The sequence below is a fragment of the Pseudorasbora parva genome, chromosome 1, assembly GCF_024679245.1.
Source record: "Pseudorasbora parva isolate DD20220531a chromosome 1, ASM2467924v1, whole genome shotgun sequence".
Lineage (NCBI taxonomy): Eukaryota > Metazoa > Chordata > Actinopteri > Cypriniformes > Gobionidae > Pseudorasbora > Pseudorasbora parva.
The window spans coordinates 30,927,146-30,938,733 of NC_090172.1; positions in this window are offsets into that span (position 1 = coordinate 30,927,146).

Below are 11,588 nucleotides of genomic sequence, written 5' to 3' on the forward strand. Positions count from 1 at the left end.
TTATTCAGTAAGAAAAGCATTTGTGCAGTGTGAATGAACAAATGAAACATTTAAACACCTCGAGAGCAGTTGTGTGAACACAGGGACCTGGTGCTCTGTCACCTCAGCCTGTTGGGCCTTCGGGTCAACCGAAAGAAGAGCAAACTCTGTCCGACAGAGAAGATACCTTAACTTGGTATGAAGTTGGATTCGGTCAACCGGACTGCGCACCTCACAGAGGAGCAAGTCCGATCAGTGTTGAACTGCTTGAATACATTCAAGGGCAGAACACTGTTACTACTAAAATTATTTCAGAGGCTCCTGTGGCATATGGCATCTGCAGCTGTGGTAACGCCACTCAAATTGCTTCATATGAGACCGCTTCAACACTGGCTTCACAACTGAGTCCCAAGATGGGGGTGGCAGAGTGGCTGGTACCGGGTCTTAGTTAATCCTTACTGCCACCAAACTTCAACACGTGGATGGACCCTGTGTTTCTACTAGTGAGAGTGCCCTTAGAACAGGTGTCCAGGCATGCTATGATCTTCACGAATGCCTCGTTCACCGGCTGGGGGGCCACGTACAACGGGCATGCAGTTTCGGGTCTGTGGACGAGGCACCAGCTGCATTGGCATATCAGTTGCCTAGAGTTACTGGCAATACGTCTTGCTCTGGGCCGTTTCAAAAAGCCTCTCCAGGGCAAGCACGTGTTGGTCCGCATGGATGGCGTATATAACGTATGGCGGAATAGCACTTTTGAGAGTACTTCGTGCAGTAAAAAGTCACGCCTGAAAAATCCTTCCTCACATCTCCCCCTCCCCCCTATTGACAGAAATTAGAGATTTTTTACTTTACTTTTACTTTTTTCAGTTATTTTTTTTTTACAGTTACTTTTACTTTTTTCCCTGCTGAAGCAGCTCTAAAAATGCACTGTGCTATTTAGAGCTGCTGAATAAAATGATAGAGCAATAAAATGAACAGAATGTAATAAAGGCTTGTACAATACACATAATTAAGCATGGAAATAATTGAAGAAAATATATATTTTTTAAACATATTAAATAAACAAATATGATTCATATAGTCATATATCTATATACAAATGCAGTCAAAATACATGTATCAGCATGAAAGTATCAATATCATCCTTGTTCTGAAAAAAGTGGTATCGTGCATAGCATAAACCAATCATATCCAATCATATCCAATCAAAGCCATTCATTTTAAATTACCTGCCTCCAAACCCACGCATCAATTTAGGGTGTCTGTTCAGGCTGTCAAAGGGCTCAGGGGAGGCAAGAAAGACAACAGCCTCCTGCTGTAAATATACCTGCTGGTTCTAGAGTTACTTTAGGAATGGTTGATTTATATGCTTGTAATGTCATTTACATTTTGTAATAATTGCATAGCTTTTTTTTTTTTTTTTTTTTTTTTTTTTTTTTTTTTTTGTAATATGGATTATTTTCTTATCCAATTTTTTAAGGAGGCACTGCCTCCATTGACTCCTCAGAGGAAACGCCCCTGCTGTAAACTCATTACTTCAATATAACTGCACTACTGCTTCTCTCTGTTGCTTGCCAACCATTCTGCTAAATGTTACTGAACTACATTGGTTTGCAGGATAATTAATATTTCTTAATAAAACAAATTTATTTGATTTTGGTTCCTGTGTGTTTATTTTATATTTCATAAAAGCAGTAATCCTCTTCAAGTAATGTCAAAAATATCTGACGTTTCATAACATGTTTTAAAATGACTGTAAATGGCAGCTTTTGTGCGCTCACTTTTTAATTATAGCAATTGTTTGTCAATTTCATTAGACAAATAAAAGGAATAACTGATCTTGCACACTATGTTCAATGGAAAAAAAATGTATATCAAGCCACCATTTTTTTTGTTGTGTTTTTTGTTTTTGTTGCTGTAGTTGTTTTTCATGCAGCACTAACTCTTTAGAAGGTTATCCACAAGGTATTCCAACATATATATATATACGTGTGTGTGTGTGTGTGTGTGTGTGTGTGTGTGTGTGTGTGTGTGTGTGTGTGTGTGTGTGTGTGTGTGTGTGTGTGTGTGTGTGTGTGTGTGTGTGTGTGTGTGTGTGTGTGTGTCGTTTCCCTCTAAACTATTTCTTACACACACAAGCAACAGAAAATCATCTCCCATACAACACGTGAGAGCAAATGCTCTCAATACAGTGCAAACACTGCTGTCCTTTTCAATTAGGTCCCCCCCTGCTCTGGCTGGTACAGGGGCAGCCAAGCGCAGCCATGCTGCGAAGATTACTACAGCAGTGGCACTGCATCTTAATCTCTCTACTCACCCACAGCCCGACCAGAGAGGGCCAAGCAAAATAACACCACGCAGATCCCAATAATTGCACAGCAATATCTGTGTGGCAGCGAGGCGTGATGACGAAGTGAGGAAATAAAAGAAAGAGAGGCAGGCAAAGATAGTGAGAGACCGATGTGTGTGGTAGGAGAATTGATGGCCAATGAGCTGTGATGGATGATGGTAAATGTGGTCAAATCTAATAAATCTGAATAATTTGACCATTTGTATGAGGGGGAGGTGAAGTGGAAAGAATGAAGTCTGACATTTCAGGCTGTACTATTGAGGCTCATGGTGGTGACTTCCTGTTCAACAGACGTGATAAAGCGATTCTATACCGCCAGAAACTGAGCTGCCCTACCAGTTGATATGAATGCCTGTGGGTTATGTCAACCTGACCGGAGATCACACTTTTTTCCCACTGCTCAAAACTTTCTGTGAGCATTGCATTGTCTTTTATGCCTTGGTGAATACATAATGGAAATGTAAGGGTTCCCTATAGTTCTCCCCATAAAAGCAGGTGCTTGACTATAATACTTAACTGTGGTGTTAGCTGGAGGTGTGTAGTTCCGGCTCAGCGTGTCCTCTTTGTCACACCGACAGTGTTGACAGAGGCACAAAGGAGCCTTATCTTAGGATAGGCAAATATTTTAAATCCTCTACTCCCTTTTCTGTTTAACCATCAGATAGCTTAAATGAAAGAGCCTGGGTGCTGAGGTGGCAGGGCTTAGCAAGATACAGTAATTCTCCATTAATCAGGATGCTTTTTTCATTATTAGCCTTTTGCTTCATGATTAATATCACACCCCCTCATTAAAGCGGATTAAATATTGCAGCTCTAAAAACGGACTTTCCTCAAACCAGTGGGAGAGAAAATGAAAAGGGAGGGAGAGATGGGGCTTTGTAGCCAGTCCTTTTACTTACAATGTCTAATTGTGAGTGTTCACAACCCCCCAGTAAAGGTCAGAGGCTCTGCCCAACTTTTTTTTTTTACCATATATTTACATAAAACAGTTGAAGTACCTAGCTGAATTTGGTGTTCATAACCTTTATAAAAAAAGCATTTGCATTGCAAAGCTCTTTATGTTTTAGAATTTTAAAAGTCAACACATTTTATTGTCTGGATATGAGTAAATAACTACTGTTTCTGGGGACATTGGCCTTTGATAATTAGCCATGAATACAGTTGGCTGTGTAAATCAAAGTCTAGGATATGAATACGAATACAGTCAAATTTGGATGACACAGAGCATGAATGAGACAAATGAGATTTCCATTCCCTGTTGCTATGCTTTTAAATAGCCATTTTTATGCAAATATCTCCCAAAGCTTCATAACCTCACTTTCATTATGCATGGATGTGTGGTGTTCTGCATAGCAGAGGTTCACCAAAAAATCTGTCTGTTTTTTTCTTCTTCTTGTTTATGACTAGTCTGTGACTAGTTTATGACTTTTTGATGCACAGAAACAGCTCATAAACTTTGGGGTCATGAGAAATTTAGTAGTCTCTGCAATTGAATATGTACTGAGGTAGTTTCTTTTCCCTATTGTGTAACTGACAGTGCACATTTTATGAGTGCTGAGTAGTACATGTGCTAAAATCTAAACGCACTGGATATTTTGTCACCAAGTTATATATTACATATACAGCGTGATGACTGCGATCCTTTAAAATATTCCTATTTAATAATTGTTTAATTGACACGTCATCCTCAATAAACCCGTCTCCGGCGTGATGCCTCAGATCTTTCGCATATTCAGATCTAATATGACACTTTTTGTTAATTGGCCAGAGTATTTTCTTCATTATGCCAACTGGAGGATTTTGGGTTCCTTACCATTGCGCCTTTTACTTGCTCAGTTGGGGACTACATTTTCAACTAAACATCCCCCAAAATTTTACTATTAAACTAAATTAACTATATCAACTAAATAACTGATCTGACCACATTTTCACTATATGATAACTGAAATGAGCAAGATGACATCCCCGTTTTCTCAAGAGTGACTGTACAGCCGAATCAAATTTTGTTGGATTATTTTCCTGTCAACAGTGTAAAGCTGCTTTGAAACAATCTGCACTGTAAAAAGTGCTGTATAAATAAAGTTGACTTGACTTGACTTTAAAAGTTTGAGATCAGTAACAGTTTCTTTTTAAAGAAATGTATTTTATATAACAAGGATGCACTCAATTAATCAAAAGTCATAGTCAGGACTTTTGAATTGTTATAAAACACTAGTTAAAAAAATAGTAAGTAGCATAGCTGGTTTTAACATTTATAATGAGAAGAAATGTTCATATTAGAATGATTTCTGAATGATCATGTGACACTGAAGACTGGAGTAAAAAAAAAAAAAAAAAAAAAAAAACTTTGGAAAAACATATTACAACAGAAAAATGTTATTTCCCAATATTACAGTTTTAACTATGTGATTAAATATGATTAAAAAAAATTCAAAGACAAAAAAAAAAAAAAACGTACAACCCAAAACTTTTAAATGGTATTATACAAAATATATAAAGATTGTCTAGTAAAAAAATATCCATGAAAATATATCTTTCAATTCTGAAATGCATTAGTGTTTCCCAGTTCAGTGGGGGGGAAAATCATTTTTGTTTAGTGTTAATTATTTGTGGATCTCCCTTGAAGTATGACATTAAAATATAAATCAGCTTCACAGCGAAGCTTCTTATCTGAAGATTGCCGATCAAATAACCGCATACCAATTGAAGCACTCTTCACCAAGATCTCAAAGAGTAACTTAGGCATTGAGTGAACATGGGATATAATCAGGAGATTAGAGTTAAATAATTCTAAATAAGAATTTAACTCACTTTGTTTATTGAAATATAAGGGACATTGGAAGGGTGCATTCTCGTCAAATACTTTCTGGTCTGGCAACAGCTGTGAAAGGGTTTATTCTTACAAGGGAAAGTGACTTGTCTGATATGGTGAACTGCAACAGGATTGTGCCTTCATTTATCATCATAGCTTGTAAGTGTCTTATTATTTCACCAGTCTAGCAGTCTCTGGCCCATACTGTTTGTATCTCATCCCAAAACTCGCTGTTTAATTAAATTATGTTTAAAATATAAAACCTTTATGTGTGGCAATAGTTATGTTGTCTTAAGTTGTGGTAAATAAAATAAAAAATGTGGCAAATAGTAACAGCCTAGGCAGAAGATGTGCAGAAAGTTTATTCTTACTGTCACCAGTTGAGTGTGGGCTAAATTATTCAACATCCAAAAATGACAGTGAATCGTTTATTTAAATATTTGGAGTAGATCAACAATCATAAATTGCAGGGTGTCCTTGCCAGCTGAATCTCTGAGGCTGAATCTCTAAATAGAGAGTGATTACACATTTAGACTGAATGACAGACATCATGTGGATGGAGAGTGATATGGATCCAAGCTGATACTGATCGATGTCTGTTGCATTTTTGAAAATTGGCCAAAAGACCACACCAAAAAGAATCAGAAGAGAGTATTTATAGATTAAAATGAAGAATTACAAGTTTAATATGCTTTCAGACAATCTTAATAAATCAGTGTGAATCGTGTTTCAGAGACTTAAAATAAATTGCTCATTTTGTGTAAAAATGTAAATACAAAACTTGTTTCGAGGTTAATCAAGCATTTTGAACCATCCGTCTCTTTCTTCTCAAAGTAGAAAAAAACTAGAGCCATTACCTGCTATGTGATTATGCTATTTATCATGTCATTCCCTTCATTGTGCTACAGCATCTTTTTTTTTATTTGCATTCAGACCATCCAAGCAAAACTCCTTAGTTAATCAAACAAAATGATTAAAAAACCTAAATCAGCAAAAATGGACTTAAAGGCCAGTGAACCAAGACACCACAAAGGCCAGGTAAATTAAAGGGGGAAAAAAATCACATACATGTACATACACAACATATTTTCACTCCCAAGGGGTCATGTAGCCTACAGAAGCTTGGCCAACAGCCCTGCATATTCGTATGTAGACACTAAAGGTTATAGTTTTTATAGTGGCACGACCTGTAACCTCAATTCCTAAATGTTTTGAGCCAACATAAATTAAATTATATATTTATTATTATTATCATGAAACTGTTTAATTAGCTGGCTAAAATGTGTACATATTTGTAACTTTGTATGATTATTTCCAAAGAAAGCTGTTACATGCATATTTATCATATACTAAGTGCATTTTTCCACAAAAATCTACAAGGACTGGATTAAGCATGGAGATTTTAGATAGCAAAATTATCAAAATGTGGTGAGAAATATATTTTATGATGATACGATTTATCAATATCCTTGACGCGTATTGATGCCAAAGGTTTCTTGTTGAAAGCAATGGTCTAAGCATCTAAGTCACTCTAAAGATGCTAAGAGTGTTAGATCATATCTAAATATTTATTAGAATGCAAAGACTGCAATACTTTAAAAAAAAAAAACTAGATTACATACATGTATATTTATTAATGAGCCATAAGGCTCTGGGTAATGGCATTACAAATAAACCAGTAGGCCTATTATTTTTTAACCACAAAATGACTCTAATTTGCCTCTTTGAATTGGAATTATCTATTTTAACCTTAATTACTACACTAATTGTAATATAAATAATACAAATATTAGAAGAAAAATATATGAAGTGGTCATTAATTGACAATGATTATTGCACAAATAGTATTTTGTACCAAAAGATCTCCTCAAAATATTCAATAAATATTATTGAACTAAAATATAGAACATGTATTTAATTGAAAAATAGTTAAGGTGTATGATCACATTTGACCATCAATGAGTAGTGTGACCAATTAGTAAGGAATACCTCAGGGCTAAATACAAGAATAACATTAATGTTTGAATGTTGCATCTCTATCACTCTTCATAATTATGCTGACTTAATAATCAATGCACACTACAATATGCTGTACTGTTTTTCAAGGCCTCTGGCTTTAACATTATGCCACATTAACGCCAAAACGCTATTTATTGTTTGAATTTCACATTAAAACTTAAAAAAAAACAAAAAAAAAAACTGTTTAATATTAAACTATTAAACTTTGTTTAATATCAAAAGCAGGTCCGGCAATTTGGCGTGAGATTAAGTTGGGCGGAGTGAGAGCATGACACAGAGCCTGAAAGCGTGTATCTCACGCCAAATGCGTGAGAGTTGGCAACCCTTGGTTTAAGCCAAGCCTTTTGTTTATTGCTTTGGTTTTGGTTAATAAAGAAACTGCACTTGGGTTCTGAAAACTTGCCTGCAGTGGATCAATCGTGACAGCTAGGTTGTTTGTAGGCTACTCACACTCTGCTATATGCTTTTTTGAAAAAGATCACAGACAAATCTGAACCATATTCAATCTCAAACTCAAAATCCAATTACCACATTTGCTCTTTCTGTCCACACTGGCTATGACATTTGCAGCTCAAGAGATGCAATGCTAATATCTAAGACTGTGTTCATTGTAAAACAAATAATCTACCAGTATTTCAGTCAGTAGATTTTAGTCATGAACTTCAAAGCTCTGCCTCTTCTAATTTCATTTAGATGAAGGGAAAAGAAGACCCATTATAAATGAAAAACCAGACGGGATGAGAAGTGTTGAGATTCTTTTTGGTTAAGCTTTTATCTCACCTGGATCTCAGCTTCACAGTTTCCCAAACAATCAATAGCACTCATCTGTGAACACTCGCTCAGACTGAATGGGGAATATCGATAAGAAAGTCAAAATAATACATTGCTGATTTGTAGATCTTCGCAATTCGCCAAAACATGAAACAATAAACACAACACATCTACAAAACAATCTATTGACTGTACATTGCTGTCTCTTCCTGACACAAAGTTATTGTAAACTGATTTGGAACATTTGGCATATACCACTTGTCTTATGGACATCTACTTTTACTTTGAAGCATTCTTCAAAATATTATCTTTTTGTGTTTCACAGAAGAAAGTTTGACTGTGACAACCTTTGTATTAGTTCATTTGACAGAGCTGACTCATATTCTCCAATGCAGGGCAGTCTATATATATATATATATATATATATATATATATATATATATATATATATATATATATATATATATATATATATATATATATATATATATATATATATATACATGCTTGCATGCCTTTAAAAGCATTCATTTTACTTTTCAGGTTCATTTTACTTCAGGTACATTTCTCTCTCTCTCTCTCTCTCTCTCTCTCTCTCTCTCTCTCTCTCTCTCTCTCTCTCTCTCTCTCTCTCTCTCTCTCTCTCTCTCTCTCTCTCTCTCTCTCTCTCTCTCTCTCTCTCTCTCTCTCTCTTCTCTCTCTCTCTCTCTCTCTCTCTCTGATTTATGCCTTCAGAAGTGGGTTATAACTGTATAAAACACTATGAGGCTCTCTTCATAAAGACAGAGAATGACCCATGGCCCCACTGTTCTGCGCCTGAATGTCTGTTGGAGATCGCAGTATTATCCACTTTGGCAATCAGGTCTAGACTAAAGTGACTATGACTCCAGCAGAATAGCGCTGTGGCAGGGGCGTCATCGCTACCCTCTCTCATCTGCTCCTGACAGTTTCCTTTTTATTAACTTTATTGTTGTGCAGTGGAGAAATATGCCAGAGAAGATTAGGATGAGCAGTTGTGTCAGACATCTAAATGGAAAGACTGTAGAAAATGGTTTAAAAATATTAATGGAACGGTTCATAATTCCTTTTTATGATTGTTGTGACATACATAAGAGAACATGCACAGTCACAGACTTGAAGCAGTACAAAATGGATATTATATCATGAATAACTTGGGATTCTGAGAATGTGAAAAATGTGTTTACAAATCTATTTTTGAAAATATCCAGACTGAATAACACAATACATTTTGGAAGTTTAATAAAATAACAAAGCTGCAGCCATGTGCAGTTTGACAGCATGTTTATTAAACTACATGGAAACTGCATTAATGTATAAATAACAAATGAAGGAGGAATATGAAACAGACTTTAGTAAGAGTGAAAACAAGCACGAATACATCCCTGTATGGAGTGTGAAAGCCTAGTTGGGAGGGGTGGATGTGAACCAGACGTACTGACAAATGAGCCACTCGGCCAAAACTTACACTGCAATAACCTAAAATAATGGAGGTTGACCTGCGGGCTGTCACCCTCATCCTTACATTGATTACACCAGCGCTGTGGCCACACTCACCTGCCCCTATCTCATGCATACCAATACGCATCATACCACTTGCTGTCAAAAATGGCTTTAACGGGAACATCTACCTCCTGCTTGACTGCACCAGAAACACAACCCATGTTCCATGTGTCAATTGTGCCGTCTGCAATAACAAACACGTAACTGTTGAGTCAAACCATTACCAAACCACTGGCTGCCACACTCATTGTATTTACTAGGCAGAGAACTCATTGTGTGTCTATAGCAGCAGCAGCAGCAAAAAATAAATAAATTAATAAATTAAAAAACCTGGCCAATGGCCCACAGAGTGGAAGATAAGGTGTATGCCATTTTTAATTAAGTGTACAGGAGAAATTAAGCAATCACATTTGCTTTGTGTACAGGTCCATCTGTTTTACAGCATAACTAATGGAATGGAATATAGACATTTTCAATTAATATGAGAGCGATCTTGTCAAGGTCAGTTCGTCTTTAATTATGTATTTGGGTCCACAACAGCACTTAACAGCACAATGGCTTTTGTAATCCCTAATTTCAATCCATTTAAATTAAATAATTGTTTAGGGATGTAGTACTGGAATAGGGTTAAGAACTTAAAACTGGTTCTTCATAACCTAAAAAAATAATAATAATTGTTTCTGTTAACAGTTCTGGCGCATGCATTTCCATTCTGGACGGAATGCCATACAAAACTACATTTCCTGTATTTTATACATTTTCTGCATTAGTTATTCAGTGCCAACTACATTTACAGTGTGAAACAGACTGGTCGACTAATTTTTTGATGGCCAATGCCTGATGCCATCTTAGAGAGCAAGGTGGCTGGTTCTATAACATATTAGACAGAACTGTTTAACAGTAGGGTAGGCAATTTCAGAGAGGCTAGCAATAGAAAGTTAGCTTTAAAAGTATAAGACCCCAGCCTCCAGAGCACTCTCCAAAGCCACACCTCCTCCAAAAACACATGAACATACACAGCCAAAGCAGAGTATGCAAAGCGTCATGAGAGACTTTAAATCTCATGTCGCAAAGCATAACATAATGATGAATGTTAAAGGTGTCACGAACTGGCATTTTTCTTTTTTATACTGGTCAACTAATGACGTTTGTGTGGATTTTACATTAAAAAACATCATAACTAATAAGTAATAGGCTATTTTTTACACTGGTTTTGAGGCTGTCTTCTGAACGCTGGGTTTTGATGGGCGTGACGCACTGGAGACTTGGAAGTAAATGCCCACGACTAGGATTGGAGAAGATTTGATGAGCATATTTAATGAGCTTCAGCTTTGTTGTCATATCTGTGGGCCTGTCAGTTCAGTTCACATGAGGGAGAGATTATTTTGAAAGCGGCAACTGCAATGATTCTCTCAACCACAGTGCTCGTAAAATGTCTTTTTCAAACAAACACAATGATTTATTTCTCATCCACCCTCGATTGATTAGAATATTATTTCTGTATTAGATGGCCCACACAATCGGTTGATATAAGCGCGAACACACACACACACACACACACACACACAGATCAAGAAAGAATTTCTGCCAATGGGCGTAAGTTTTGGTAGCCCGTCTAGAAAACACACAGCCCCGGGACTACTATTAGGCCTACATATAAAAAAGACATTTTACTCACGTAAGTTTGTTGCAACATTCCTGTCGGATCCAATATAGAAGGCACAACATTGTGTCTGCAAATCCAGGACTTGAGACTTTTTCCAAACAATTCCACAGTGAAATGAAGCGAACACACAAACGTTATTCCCCACATGAGCTGAAACTTCATTAAAAATAAATACATTCCTAATATTATGATCCAAAGGAAGCTTATGCAGCGACTGTGTTCTTTCACAATATCTTGCTATCTTCTTTGGGATGTTTATTGCTGCTGGCTAGTGATCCAAACAGCTCCATGAGTCAGTGGGTGGGGTTATTAAACTACACATTCTATAGAGGCGATGTTTCGTCGAGCGATGACATAAGGATGAAGCCCAGCATCGTTTTCTGCACCTGGTTTCTATAAAAAGCTTTTCTTTTACTAAAAAGGCAGTTTTCAGTTCTGAAGGATAATCTTATTTTACCATGAAAGGC